The 14894-nt window shown below is 57.3% G+C and overlaps 2 non-coding genes across 2 annotated transcripts; one reads left to right on the forward strand and one right to left on the reverse strand.

Moving 5' to 3' along the window:
* Positions 1-547: 547 nt before the first annotated feature.
* Positions 548-710, reverse strand: LOC142821393 (U1 spliceosomal RNA). The gene has a single exon (XR_012898167.2). It is a non-coding gene; the product is annotated as a U1 spliceosomal RNA (small nuclear RNA).
* Positions 711-10101: 9391 nt separating this feature from the next.
* On the forward strand, positions 10102-10175 carry TRNAT-CGU (transfer RNA threonine (anticodon CGU)). Its single transcript has one exon. It is a non-coding gene; the product is annotated as a tRNA-Thr (tRNA).
* The last annotated feature ends 4719 nt before the right edge of the window (positions 10176-14894 follow it).

Genomic DNA, 14894 nt, shown 5'->3' on the forward strand with positions numbered 1-14894 from the left:
CTGCACCAGCCAGTAGAATTGAGGGTGGTTTATTGCTTCTCCACGATACAGCATAGCACAGATGTAATCTGGTTATAGGAACTGGGGCTAAGAGGCCTCAGTGCCCCCTTGAGATGGGGGGATCCCAGCCCCCTCCCCAGTTCCTTCTTCCCTGCTTTCCAGACAGAAACTAACCCCCCCTCTCCAAGCCCTGCCCCCAGCCAGGGCAGCATTCCACCTCCCTTTGTTTCTCCCCATGGGGGCTTGGCTGGTTCAACCGGTATGGAGTCACCTTTGCATAATGAGGTTTTCCCTGCTGGGTCTTGCTCCAGACAGCAGAGGTCACCACAGCCCAGCAAGTACCCCCACTACGTCACACAAGCCCAACCCCGCGGGGAAATAAACTGATCATACTTAACAGAATGATAAACTTCCAAAGCTGAGCGAATACAATTCCTAGCGTCAAACATTAACTCTGATTTACACACTGAAGGGAATGGTTTTTGGGGAATCTGTCGCTTAATTTTTCATTGCAAAAACAGGATCGTCTTTTTTTCAACAACTATACCAGGGGAAAGCGCGCACGCAGTCCCCCACTACCACAAATTGTGCAGTCGAGTTTCCTCTATTCGAGGAAATCGCAGGAGTCAGCGCACCCGCAGTGCAATGGGCGGGCCTCACCCTGGAAAACCACCTTCCTGAGCGTGGTATTTCCCCTGCCAGGTAAGTATAAACTCTTGTCCCAGAGCCCCCGCCAGCCCTCAAGCGCCCCGAACTCTCACATCACGGTGGCTCCCACCTCCACCTCCAACCAACCCCGCCGGCACCGCTTCCCGCTACTGTCAGCTGCCCCGCCCCTGTCCCCAGACCCCACCCAGAGCCCCGCTTGCAAATTAGAGCCCCGCTCGTCAGCCCGCTCCCACTCCCACAGTGCTCCGCTCGCACACACATCTGCATATGTGCACACGCGGCTCCGCCCCTCCGGATGGGCCACACCCCTGACTGCCCTTGGTCCACACTCTCCCCTGTCCAGCCAGACCCGCCCCTTTAGCTGCTCAGCGGCCGGCAGACAGACCCAGGGGCCTCTCTCAAGTGCTGCCCGAGGGGCGGGGGGTTAAGGGAAAGTAGCAGGACGGGGGAGAAAGAGGCGCAGCGGGACGGGGCGCCCCGGGGAACACGCTCGGGATCTTCCTGGCCTGGGCGGTTAAACAGAGCCGCGTGGCCCCAGCTCGCTCCGTTTCCCACTGGTGTGACCCTGTCCCCTCCCCGGAACCAGTCACCGGGGGAGCTGGAGGCGCGTTGCTCTGCTACTCCCGCCGCGGCCAGTGAGTGCTGGGGTGTCCCCTGCTGCGGGTGCCAGGCCCATCCGCTAGCTACCCGGCGCGCCAGTATCCGGGGCCTGCCCCTTGCCCGTTCTGCCAGGGCACTGGGGGCATGTGTCCCTGTGTCCCCCACACATCGCCCCCTGCTCTCGCCCGTCTCCCCAGCTCCCAGCCTGGGCCAGCCGGAAACGTTCAGGGGGCAGGGCCCTTCTCGCCCAGAGCTGCCAGACGGACCCATTAGAACAGGGATTTGAGTCCCCCCCAGCTCCAGAGAGTGTCCTTAGCCCCGGGCCGAGTCGCTCTCTGGGTTCCATATCCAAAGTTCAGGTGCCCAAATGGACACGAATTGAGAATCCAGAATCTTTGTTCAGCTTTGCAGCCCCTCCCCAGAAGGAAGGGGGGCGGGGAGATAAAGAGGCACAGATCTGACAGGCGCTCTCCCAGGAACAGGAGAGTGACAGAGTCAGGAACCAATCCCTGCGACTGACTCCGAGCCCAGCCGCCTCACCCCAGTGCGCACGAGGCACGGCGAGTTTCTGCCGTTTGTATCATTTAGACTTTCTCGTTTAGCGGGGGGCGGGGATGGTCCTTCCCAGACCCCTTGTACCCCGCAGGAATAAAGACCCGGGACTCAGACTGTCCCTGCGCTCTGTGTTCTCCTCTGACAGACAATTGCCCCGCCCGGGTCACTGCCAGACAGGAGCTTGTGGGCTGTTCGCATCCATCCCCGCGCGTGTCCTGATCTCTGAGGGGCCCCGCTCGCCTAGTTCTTGGCGGTGTCCCCAGAGATAGTGACTCTGCCTTGGACAGACAGGACGTCGGTGCTTTCCCCGAAAGCTGGATACAAAGCCCCCACCCACTCCAACCCTTTCTCGCGGAGCTGCCGGATCCAGTTCCATATGTAGCTGCTGCCAGTGACGGACACACCCGAGACAGCGCAGCTCAGGGTGAGGGTCTCTCCAGGCTTCACAGTCCCTGGGCCCGACTGGACCAGCTGCGCCTGGGAGCGGACACCTGGGAAAAGGGAAACAAAAGGACGAAAGAATTAGCCACTGAACCAACCCACGGTTCTGTCCCTGATTCCCCCTCCCCCTTCTTCCCTTCCCCGTCTCCTCCACACTGACAGCGGGGGGTGGGGAGCAGGGCAAGGAAAAGCAGCAGAGTTTCCATTCTTGTGTCTGGGCAAAGACTGAGGCTCGAAGAACCCTGGGTTTGTATTTAAGCAGCAAGGCCTGGGCCGGGATTTGCATGCGGGTCGCACCCAGCGGATATAAGGTGACAAAGGGACGTCTAAGGGGAGCGCTGTCTGGCGGAGCCACCTGCAACTCGTCATCGCATCCGGCCTGGGATGGGGCGGTCACAGGCGGTAGGAAAAGCCTTTCCCCTGAGGACAGGGCTTAGCGGGGTTTGGTGCCCTCCAGCTGCGGCTCCTGAGAATAGAGATGACATAGATTAAACCAAAGCGCAGAAACATCCTCCCCGGTGGAAATGAGCCGCTGAGAGGATGTGAAGGGGAAAGTGATTCCTTTCTGTTAACTCATGCCTTGCCGCGCCGACAGAGCCAACAGGGAAAGCGGTGGAGAGACCTGGGCATTGGGCAGGGGCTACGGATAAACAGGTGCCAGGAGGCAGGAGGAAATGGAGACCGGAAGGGACAATGCAGCGTTGGGGTTCGTGCCATGAAGAGCTTTGACTGCACCCGGGGAACCCCGAGCTAACAGGCAGGGGGAGCAGCAGTTTGTGGTTTGTGTCAGTGGCAAGTGAATCGCCTCATGGCTATTGAGTCCCGACGGCACCTCTAGGACCGCCTGACCCGAGCCCCAGCAGCGCACGGACCAGCGGGTTTCCCCGAGGATCGCTGGTCAAGCTGCCCACAGGGAGTGTTCCCAGGTACCGCCTGCTCAGCCCGCCGCCCCCTACTGCAAGCGCCGAGAGTGTTTCCTTGAGGGTCTGTGCGCACCTCCGCGCCCGAGAGCGCCCCCGCCCGCCGCGTGTGGGCCTCTGTGCTCGGGCCCTCTCCCCATGGCTGTCCGTGTGACACAATCCCCATGGCAGGTCGGAGGAGCAGACCCACGTTGAGACTGATTTTGAGTTTACACAGAGCTTTGGGACAGCCCATTGTGGGGCACTAGGCAGAGCGTGTCCCGGACAGAGCACGTGATACGAGAAATGTCCCAAAGTCTGTCTAGTTTAAAGCCCGATTTTACCTATTTTATTCATATTGGAGTCACTTTGGGCGAGTCCATGAATGAATCTCTCTCTCTCTCTCTCTCTCTCTCTCTCTCTCTCTCTCTCTCTCTCTCTCTCTCTCTGTGTGTGTGTGTGTGTGTGTGTGTGTGTGTGTGCCCGTCCTTCTGGGAAACAAACTAGGGTCGAAATGCGTTAGGTGGGCATGAAAACAAGACAGGAAAATGCTCAAGGAAAGTGATCAGTCAAATATAAAAGGACTGACCCTTCTGTTGAGTACACCCGTTTTGCAACAGTGTAACTGCATGGACATCAGTGGTGTTAGTCTTGATTTACACCTGTGTGTGTGAGGGGAAAATCAGGATAAACAGGCTCACTATGGTGGCTACTGCTTCAGAAGAGGAAAGGAGACTTGAGTGTGTCTCTGTGCTCTCTGTGTGTGTGTGTGCGTGTGTCCTGTCCCAGCTGCGGGCAATGACTCGTGTTCTGTAAGGCACAGGGACAAAACTGGATTCAATTCCCCGCCTGCTCCCATAAATGGATCCTGTGCCCAGCCGCTCTTGCTTCCTAAGGCCTCTGAGAACGGCTTCCCCTTTTTGTTCTGGTCCTTGCTATGCGCCGTGTCACTGTGTGTCTAGCGCAGTAATAGGTGGCGGTGTCTGCAGCTGTCAGCGAGCGGAGCTGCAGGGAGACCTGGTTCCTGGCGGTGACTGCAGAGATGGTGACCCGGCCCTGGAAAGCCGGGGAGTACCTGGTGCTCCCGCCTGCCGGATAAATACCCCCCAGCCACTGCAGCCCTTTCCCGACAGGCTGCCGGAGCCAGTCCCAGCCGTAGTTGCCGTCAGTGATGGAGACCCCATAGACAGCGCTTCTCAGAGTGAGGGTCTCTCCGGGCTTCGCTGTCGTCGGGCCGAACTGATCAAGCCGCACCTGAGAGAGAACAGCTGCGGAAAGGGAAACAAATTAAGGAAGGAATTAGCCAGACAGTGTGTGTGTGTGTGTGTGTGTGTGTGTGTGTGTGTGTGTGTGTGTCCCTGATTCCCCCACGTGCCCCACAGACACTCACAGCGGGGGGCGGCGAGCAGGGCCAGGAAAAGCAGCAGAGGTTCCATTCTAGTTCCCAGGCACTGAGGGAAACTCCGGATCGGGCAGGGCCGGGCAGGTCTGTGTCTGGGCGGAGACTGAGGCGCCTAGAACCAGGGGCTGGTATTTAACTGGAACCCCTCGGGCAGGGATTTGCATGCGGGTTCCGAGGCGGTTATAAGGGAGGCCAGGGGCTGAGCGCGCAGTGCGGGGCGATGTGCCCTCAGGGGCAGGTGTCCGCTTGCAGTTCAGCGCACATGGAATGGAGGGGGACGGTTTTGTGAGGGGGCAGGAAGCTGTGAGCACAGGGCCTGACTGAGACTCCGCAGATCCCGCTGGGACAGGGAGTCCCATGCCGGTGTCCACTCGGTTGGGATGTATTGGCAGAGACACCTCCAGCCGCCGGAGCTGTCTGTTGGGAGAGAGACTCTTGGGGGCAGGGGCAAATACCGGCCCGCGGGCCAGATCCAGTCCCACACCGCCGTATTGACCTGCGCCACCGCAGGTACAGGGGACCACAGCTCCCATTGGCCGTGGATCGCCTGCGGAGGTGGGCGGCAGCGGCCCTCCAGGAGCTAACACTGGTGAGTCGCTACTGTGTCATTGCCCACCCCTGCTCTTGTCTGTCTTATTGTAGGATCCAAATGCCAGCGCAGTCAGTGGTGTCTGTGCCTTGCCGCAAAATAAGCCGGGCAAATAATGGCACCAAATACAAGCCCCGCCCAGGCAGTGTCAGTAGGGAGGGGACGCACCTGAGAACGCCTGGGGGCAGGGACAGGAGTCTGCAGGGGCAGCGTGGGACTTTCTCAGTCTGTGACGTCACAAAGAACTCATCAGATGCAGTGGGTCTTGCCCACCTAAACACAAGGTTCTCCGCATGTGTGTGAGTCTGGAAGGTGCCCACCGGGCTGTTGGCGATGTCTTTGGAAATGGAGAATCCCCCAATGAGTTTGTCTTTCATCCGCAGAAACTTGTTCCCGGTTCTGTGCCCAGAGCCTGGTTGTTTGTGTCTCTGCTGCCCCCGCGTGGCGGCCGCAGGTTCTGCAGCCTGGGTTTTTGCAGGAGCATCAATAGGTTTCGTGTCGCTGTGTCTCCCGCACAGTAATAGCGGGCGGTGTCCTCGGGCTTCAGGCCGGTCATTTGCAGGTGCAGCAGGTTGCTGGGATTGTCCCTGGAGATGATAACTCGGCCTTTCCCGGCATTAAGGTAATCTATTTCATCCCCAATTGAGATAAGCGACCTACTCCAGCCCCTTGCCCGGAGCCTGCCGGACCCAGACCATCCCGTAGCTGCTGAAAGTGAAGCCGGAGGCTTTGCAGGAGAGGCGCAGAGAGTCTCCGGGCTTCTTCACATCCCCTCCGGACTCCACCAGCTGCACCTGTCACCGGGCACCTGGGGAAACAGACCGGTTATAAATATTGGTCTCTACTGCAGAGGATCTTAATTTTCTCCTCCCGTTATTCAGAAGAAGAAAATACCTGTCCACACCGCTACAGCGGAACATAGCAGGGTCACAAAGTTCATGTTCCCTGGCGCTGGCGGGGAAAGTTCTCTGCGGACGGATTACGGCTCGGTGCAGGATTGGCTGCTCACTGCCCAGACACGGGGCTGTGGGTTGTCCCTGCGGGTGCAGCCTGGGCACAGGGAGGGACAGATTTAAACAGGACGCTGACTTCCTCATTTGAATACCTCGTTGTTGATAAGAGCCCCGCCCTGCTCCTTCCAGGGAAGGGCTTGAGTTGCCCTAGGCCTCTGAGAGCAGGAGTCAGACTGATCCGGCCTGTGTGTCTGTGCAGCGCCGGGCACAGGGACGATCCTGACACTTTTGGACCCCTGGAAGGAATGAAGCCGGCGGTGATTGTGTTTCCTCTCACAGGAATTGAGAGATTGGCACTTGCCACGTGATATGGGAGCCAATGGCCTGGCTCCGAAAGCCCTTTTGGGAGGGCATCGACCTATGTGCGGGCAGGGGGTTCTTCCCTGGGCTAGTCCCTCCCTTTGCAGCAAAAGCGCCACCTGCTGATAAATACGCGGCACTTTTCCTACAGGAGATTTTGGCACGGAGAGTGATTCCCATGGCTTGTGCGCCTGCCTCTGACCTGGCCGGGGGCAGGGAGCCAAAGAGCTGGGGGGCTCTCCTGGGGACTGCGCTGCACTTGCTAGAGAGCCCCGCAACTCTGCCCATGGGCTCTGGAGGCTTGTCACTCCCAGCTTGGACCGCATGTGTGTGTGCTGCGGGTTCAGGGGGGCACCAAAGATGAGGATTTCAGTCTGCGGTGTGGGGTGCTGGGACTTCAGCGGGCACTGCAGATTACGGCTACAGTCTGGGGAGGTGCTAGAAACTCAGGGGGTTGCACCGGGTTCGGAGTTTCAGCCTGGGAGGCGCTAGGAATTCAGCATGGAAGGGGCCACCAGGGATCAACATTTCAGCCCCGCAGCAGGAGTCAGGATTTGGGGCGTCAGCACCGCAGGCTGAACAGGGTGACAACCCCCTCTCCTTAGGAACCCTTCTTTATGGTGCCCATGGGGAGGGTGACACAAACCTTTGTCTCACCGCCGCACCCTGACCCCTCTACCACACACAGGCTGCTTCGTGTTCTACTGGCTGCGCTGCCTGCCGCATTCACCTGAATTTATCCCTCCTCCCCCTCACGATAATACATTTCCTGTAAATAGGGTGCCCATCTGTCCCGTTTTGAACGGGAGAGTCCTGTAGTTAAGTCCCCTGAAGATTTCCTGACTCTTTTTTTAAAGAATAGGAGAATTGTTCCACATGTTCAGTTGCTGAGCCCTCCCCCCCCCCGCCCCCCGCTGGTCAGCTGGTGTCACCGTAGCCAGCAGCCCCCAGTCTGTGGCTGGCAGGTGAATGCGATTATTGCAGGAAAAAGTCACTGAAGCCGATAGTATTGTTAGGACGCAAACTGAGAGATTAGATTTGAGACCCCCTGCAGGATACTGACACAATGGAACCGGGCTCTTGGCTTTAGCTGCCTCCCAGCCTGACTGCTCCAGTTTTAATTCTGTGCCTCTGGAAGCGACTAAACCGAATCAAGCAGGGATCAAGCCCAAACCCCGAGACTAAGAGCCTCACATTCCAGAAGCTGCGCTGCTCCCTTCTCCCTCCCCTGAACCTGCCAAATCCCAAGCAAGGCCAACTTCCTCCTGGGGAATGAGCCGGAATTTACCTGCCCCGACTGGGCAGTGTCCGAAAGAATTTGAATTTCCTTTTCTTGCCACTAGTCTGAGATAAATCTTTAGCAAGCGCTCTTACAATGTCAGAGGAGCCATGGAAATGAGGTCACTTGTGCAAATAGAAAACAAAGGGTGAGCCAGGGGTGGGATTTGAACTCACGTCTCCCTTGAGAGACCATGTTAGTTTATCAAACTTCATTTTAAATAAAGTAAAATATTATGTCCAACACTACAGGTTTTAATGTTTTCCTTATTTATAGCAGAGGTGGGGATCCCTTTTTGGGTCGCGGGTCACTGATCCACAAAAAAGTCATTTGGGGACCACACAAGTGAGAAGTTTAAAAAAACCCTCCTCCAAAACCCCCAAAGCTCACTGATGTGGCCCCAACTGAGACACCTCACTCCTCTGGTGCTCCAGCCCCACAGGCAACGGGAAGGGACAGGTGGGACTGAGATTCAGGGCTTCCCATTGACCACATTTACGTTTCTGGAGTTCTCGAATTAGTGAATTTTATGGCACTCGCCCTTAAGCTCTGGGGTAGAGACAAAAATGAGGGGTAAAGTGCACAGACAGGGATGCAGGGAGGATAGGAATGGGGTGCAGGATCTGGGAGGGAACTGGGGTGCAGAAACAGGCTAGGAGTAGGGGGTCTGAGTACATTTAAACATTACAATTCTTGATTCGTTGAGATGAAATGACCGATTCTGCGAGGCTGACGGGTCTTTTCTCCCCCTCCTGCACACGGATGCCCACGTCCTTTTCCTCCTGTTGACACCTTAAGAATCTGCAAACTCACAGCACAGGGCGCCAGGTGACTGTCGGTGTTTCCCGCACAGGCTGCTGTAGCGGTAACTCCCTGCTCCTCTCGGCGGGGTTGGGGGGGAGCGCTCAGTACATGGAGATGTCCCCGTCACACCCCAGAGAGGCCGGGCGCTCAGCTCAGCGGACAGGGAATTGCAGGAGCGGGCTGTAGAGGCAGTTCGGAGGGAGCAGGAAACCCACTAGCACTAGGACCCAGGAGCCGCCTGTGGTCAGGGATTTGCAGGTGGGTTTTCCTGTTGTAGGAGGTACATTCGCAGGGGGAGGGACCCTGTGCGGGGAGCGCTGTCTGGTGGACGGGAGTGTCCTAACGCCTCATCTGAATGGGAAGCCCCTTGCTACCGGGGGTGTCTCTTTCTTGGCTCGCGGGCTGCTCCACAATGTGCCGGGCACCTGCCATGGACACAGACACAGACACAGACAATGCCCAGTTGGTGCCCAGAGACAGGGAAGTTCGGGGAGGAACTGTAGCTGCAGGGAGAGAGGCTGGTTTCCACCCCAGAGAGGGACAAACCGGTTTATCGAAGGGGAGTCGGGGGATTAGGTTGTGCCTCATGGACGCTGCGGTAGAGAGTCGTAGGAGTGGAAGGGACCCGGAGGGATCCCCGAGCGCAGGGCGCTGCTCTCCGGGGGGTGTGACGGATTATCCAGTGTTCCCGAGACTGCGATTGCAGGGGCAGAGTCACTGGGGGAAATGGACCCGCTTCCTCTCTCTGGAAGTCAGAGCTGGGTCATTTGCAGGAGGGGCAGGGGTGCACCCCGGGAATTTCTTGGCGAAATAACCTCACATTGGCCCGGCAATCTCTACCCCCTCCCTGCACTGACGTGTCCGTTTAGAGTCTCCTCTGAGTCGGGGGTCACACGGGGGAGCAGCTCAAACATGCGATGGGGGGTGGCCAGCGGTAGGACACGAGCCCTGCAAGGCAGCGGGGCTGTGACAGAGACGTCACAAGGGCCTTTTCCAGCTCCTCAGCTCATTGGCTGAAGGCAGGTCGGGAGTCAGTGACCTCACAGAGAGAGCGTCGCAAGAGTCACGTGGGACAGGAGCAATCTCAGAGACCTTTGTGGCTTTGCCACAGGAACGAGAATTGATGGTCCCAGAGGCGGGCGCGAGCGAGGAGGCGCCTCTGCGGAGATTTCTCCTTTCCCAAGGATGCCGTGTGACGGGATTTGTGCGAGGAAGCAGCACTGCGGTAGGGGGCGGTCGCTGAGACTAGCTCTATATGGGAAGCAGGAGAGAAGACTCGAAACTCCCTTTGTTTGCTGTGTGGAAAGACCTCATTTCCATGTCTCCCTTAAGGTTGCTAGAGCAGGTGCTTAGGGCTTCTCTTAGAGTAGTGACAAAAGAAGCTGCAGGGACTTCAAATACCTTCAGAAGCGGCCCATTGAGAGCACCTGGTGGGTAAATTCGGATTTCTCTTCGAGTAGGTGTGGACGTGCTGAGGGAAATGGGGGCTGGCTTTACTATGGAGTGTGAAGGTTTTGTCTCGGACAATTTGAAAGCTTGCTTTTGAGGCGGGCGCCATGGCTTAGCTGGCTAAAGCGCCTGTTTCGTAAACAGGAGATCCTGGGTTCAACTCCCAGTGGTGCCTGATAGCTTTTGCTCCCATTGTCTAAATGCCCCTCTGGGGAACAAAAGTGCCCTGCACTGCTAATTGTTTAAGCAGAGAAAATCGCGCCCTGCTGGAGCGTTCGGGGACCTGATGGCTGATACCGAATAAACTTGGATTTATCCACTAGCCCCAATCAGTGTAAGTCCTGGGCATCAACACCCCACCCCCATTTGTATATGAAACCCGCTTCCCTTTTTGTGCCAGGCCCGCGCTGCGCTCTGTGCCACTGTGAGTCTCTCTGGCGCAGCACTAGGGGGCGCTGTCCGCAGCTGTCAGCGAGCGGAGCTGCAGCGAGACCTGGTTCCTGGCGGTGTCCGCAGAGATGGTGACTCGGCCCTGGAGAGACGGGCCGTAGCTTGTCTCCCCGCCTTACAGATACACTCGCCCCGCCCACTCCAGCCCCTTCCCGGGGGGCTGCCGGATCCAGTTCCACGTGTAAAGCGGAGTAGCGATAGAAAACCCGGAGCCAGCGCAGGTCAGACTAAGAGTCTCCCCGGGCTTCAACGCTCCGGGACCGGACTGGACCAGCCGTACCTGGGGAAAGGGAAAGAAAGCGAAGGACGGTTTAGCAATTGAATGTCTCTCTGTGGGACGCTAATTCCCCCACGTGCCCCACGGACACTCACAGCGGGGGGCGGCGAGCAGGCCAAGGAAAAGCAGCAGAGGTTCCATTCTCGTTCCCGGGCACTGAGGGAAACTCCCCAGCAGGCAGGGCCGGGCAGGTCTGTGTCTGGCAGAGACTGCGTCTCCTGGTACCAGGCGCGGGCATTTAACCAGGCAGTCCCGGGCAGGGATTTGCATGCGGGTTTTCTAGGGCGGGTATAAACCGAGCAGAGCAGTAGGTAAGAAGCGGTGTGTGGTGGGAAGCAGAGTCACACTCCCCTGCATGTCCCAGCGTGTGATCAAGAGTCAATTCGTGTTCACCGGATCCCTTCAAAGGGAAGCTTTGGACTCCGGATACGATCCCTCTACGTGGGCAATTTAATCCCATTTTCCAGCAGCACGTGCTGACTAAAGGCCTGGGCATGGCTGTAAAGGACAAATCACAGCTCCCGCTGGCCACGGATCCTCGTTGCCAGTAAGTGCGGAGACGAGGGCAAATATGGCAGCAGCCCAGCAGAGGGAAACCCTGGTGAACCGCTGCCTCTTTATCGCCCACCCGTGGCTTGGAATGGAGTTAAGATTTGCAATTCTGCTAAATATCCGCTATTATGTTCCATCAGCATCCTGATGGGGAGGAGAGGATTTTGTTTATTTGTTATTTGTATAAGTAAACGAACATTTTCACACAGCATGTGTGAAACACTTAGATTTTTTTTTTTTTTTTTTTGGTCACTGAGCTAAAACCACAGAATCTGAAGGGAAAATCAAACATTTCCCCACAGAGGTGTCTACTTCTTTCGAAACATTTCGAGATATACATTTGGTTAGGAAACAGAAGTGCCAATATTTTAGAGCAAAAATTTAACGTTTGGGTCTCGTGCCAAAAAAATCACTGGAATGTGATCACAAAACACCTGAAATAGTTTTGGCTTGTGAGATGTCATTTTCTGCTGAAAATCCTTATTCTTTTTTGATTTTCCGCGCTTTCAAGACAACGGGGCTTTGTTGTTTCCCCTTGACAAAATCAGAAATATTTTCATGTTTACGTTCCTGAAGGGCCTACGTTTTCTGCGAGGATGCGCTAGCTTTGTCTGCTACCGGTCCTAGACCTTCCCCCAATCATCCCCTGCGCCTTCGCCTCCCTCTCCGGGACACAGCGACACGCGGGAGAGGGCCTTAAGGGAAGGCAACTCTGTGACACGTTCCTATTGTTTAATGGCAAAGGAAAACTGCCCTGTGAGAATCGCAGGCTGCGCGGGGAAGGAGACGCAGGGAAGGAAACTGGCTTGTCCATAGTCACCCTGCAGCGCAACGGCAGAAGGGAACTCAGGTGTCTTGTTGCCCGGGGCTCTGCTCTAGCCACTAGGCATAGCTGCCGCGCGTCCTTGGGTCAGGAAAAGGAGTTTCCCTTCCCGTGTCTGCGGCCTGTTCTGTGTCTATTGACCTGCTCGGGGGACACCAGAGAACAAGGCCTCGCTGCTCGGGAGCCGCTTCCCCTGTTCTGTGCCGGGCCCTGCGTTGCTCAGTGTCACTGTGGCCCTGGCGCAGTAATAGGTGGCGGTGTCCGCAGCTGTCAGCGCGCGGAGCTGCAGCGAGAACTGGTTCTTGGCGGTGTCCGCACTGAGCATGGCGCGGCTCTGGAAAGCCGGGCCGTAGTACGTGCCCCAGTTGGAGCCGCTCCAGCGGATCTGTCCCATCCACTGCAACCTTTCCCCGGGAGCCTGCCGGACCCACTCCCACCAATTACTGGTGACAGAGTCACCGCTGATGGCGCAGCTCAGGGTCAGGGTCTCTCCGGGCTGCACCGCGCCGGGCCCGGACTGGACCAGCCGCACCTGGGAGCAGACACCTGCGGGGAAAACAAAACATCGCGGCAATGAATCCGATCAGCCCCCTCGCTGTGTGATTCCCGGCCCCTGCAGCAGCCACTCACCGTCCGGGGCGGCCACTAGGGCAAGGAAAAGCACCAGGCACTTCATTGTGTACGATCGAGAGAGACACTGCGCCCCACGGGCTGGAGCGGGCGGGCCTGTTTCTTGGGAGAGACTGAGGCTCCTAAAAGCAGTGGTCGGTGTTACAGAGGAAGCCCCGGGGCAGGGATTTGCATGCGAGTCTCACCCAGCGGAAGTACAAAGGGGCCGGCAGGGGCAGCTCTGGTTCAGAGGGGACGTGTCATCCCCAGGCACAAAAGGGACAATCCAGCCCTGGCCCGGAACCAACATCTCAGATCCACCCGCAGAGAATTAGCCCGGGGCAGGCGGACACAGGACCATGGACACCGCCCCACGGGTCGGGCCCTCCCAGAACAGCTGTGGGACAGTGACCAGTGACAGAAGCGCCAGAGCCAGTGAGAAACCCCGCAGTGGGCAGGGCGTGGACCCCTGCCATCCCCGTTACATCTCGCTCTGATTTCCAGTAGAGGGGGATTGACTTCAGCTCTGAAGCACCAGGTTTAACATCCCTTCAGCCGCGCGGGGGGAGGGGCTGAGGCACGATCTGGTCTGGAGGCTTTTCACAGGTGTGTAGGGGATTCATAATACAAAGTAATGAAATCAGGCCATCAAAATACCCTACTTGGCTTTAAAATTCCATCCTATGCAATGTGCTCAGAGCTAGGAATCCAGAGTTCCTGACCCACCTCCTACGTCTTCACCTTCAAACCATCTTTGCTCCCCCAGCCCAGCTGTGCCCAGTTGACACTCACATCCACCCCCTCACCTCAGACAGCGGCCAGAACGAAACAGAACCGCAGACCGATCATTGTCATTCTCTCCCACCGCTTGTGTTACAAATCAGGAAACTCCCCATCTGTTGGTGAGACCCCCTGGCTGCTCCTTATCAGGCAGTTTTCCTGCTTCATTTGCATGTGGGTGTGGCAGTGAGTTGGGGTTTCCCGTCTCCTGCACCCCCATAGTGGCACGAACAGACTCCACCAGCAAGTAGAATGTAGGGAGTTTATTGCTTCTCCAAGATACAGCACAGCACAGATGCAATCTGGTTACAGGAACTGGGGCTAGGAGGCCTCAGGGTGACCCCCTTGAGATGGAGGGAGGCTGGGCCATACAATCCCAGGCCTCTCCCTAGCTCCTTCTCCCCTCCTTCCCAGACAGAAACTCCACTCTCTTCCAGCCCTGCCCCCCAGCCAGATGCTGGTCTCCACCCTCCTTCCTTTGTCTCTCCCTGGGAGGCTGAGCCTGGGTGTCTGCGTTAATACACATTTGGGAGAGTCAGTGAAAATCTCCCATCACAGCACAGGGGGACCCCGGGTCACAGAGCAGACAGCCCCCCCCCCCCCCCCCGCTACGCCACAGCGGGCTACATAATTTGACGAAGCCTCGGCTTTGACCCCTGTACAAATAAATGGCCTCAGCCACGGAGGAGGCCAGAGCAGATCTATGCAATGTGGGCCCGATCTAGGACCACACCGAAGCTACTTGGACCTCAGCGGGACGTCCGTGTGAGCTAAGGGACAATTGGTGCAGCTGAATGTGAAGATGCCCACTGTCGGGCTGTCACAATGTCACACCCAAATGGATGTGAAACTGCCATAACACAGAATCCAGGGATGTGTAACCACGAGCAGTTACCAGTGGGGAAATCTGCCTGTGAGCGGTGATCTCCGAACTTCCCAGGGGTGCTGGGCACCGAACTCGTGCTGGCCGAGAAGGGATTAGGCTGGGCAGAGCCTCACGCTGAAGATCTATCCCGGCCTGTAGACCTGAGCCCAATAATTCCTGGTCATTACTCCCCGATTCGGTCTCTGGGACGAAAAGTTTCTGAAGCGAACGTGACACTTTGCTGCCCCCGTGCGGATCTGTCCCTTCAGTAACCAGAGAAGCGATTCCCCCTCTTCGTCCTTTTAGCTTCGTGTCGCTTGCTCACTTGTGTCCCGGGAAGGCCTGGAGAAGGGGAGGGGGTTTGCTTCGCAGGCTGCTTCGGTTTATCCCTGTTTCCAGGGACACTCACTAACCGGCGCAATGTCCGTCTGGCGTCGTAGAGTCACAAGACAACTCTTTCAAGTGCCCCCTGTGACGGCGCGTTGGGGGTTCCCCGTCTCCTGCACCCCGAAATGGCACAAACAGACTTCACCAGCCG

Source organism: Pelodiscus sinensis, chromosome 30, assembly GCF_052426305.1.
Source record: "Pelodiscus sinensis isolate ZL-2025 chromosome 30, ASM5242630v1, whole genome shotgun sequence".
NCBI classification, from domain to species: domain Eukaryota; kingdom Metazoa; phylum Chordata; order Testudines; family Trionychidae; genus Pelodiscus; species Pelodiscus sinensis.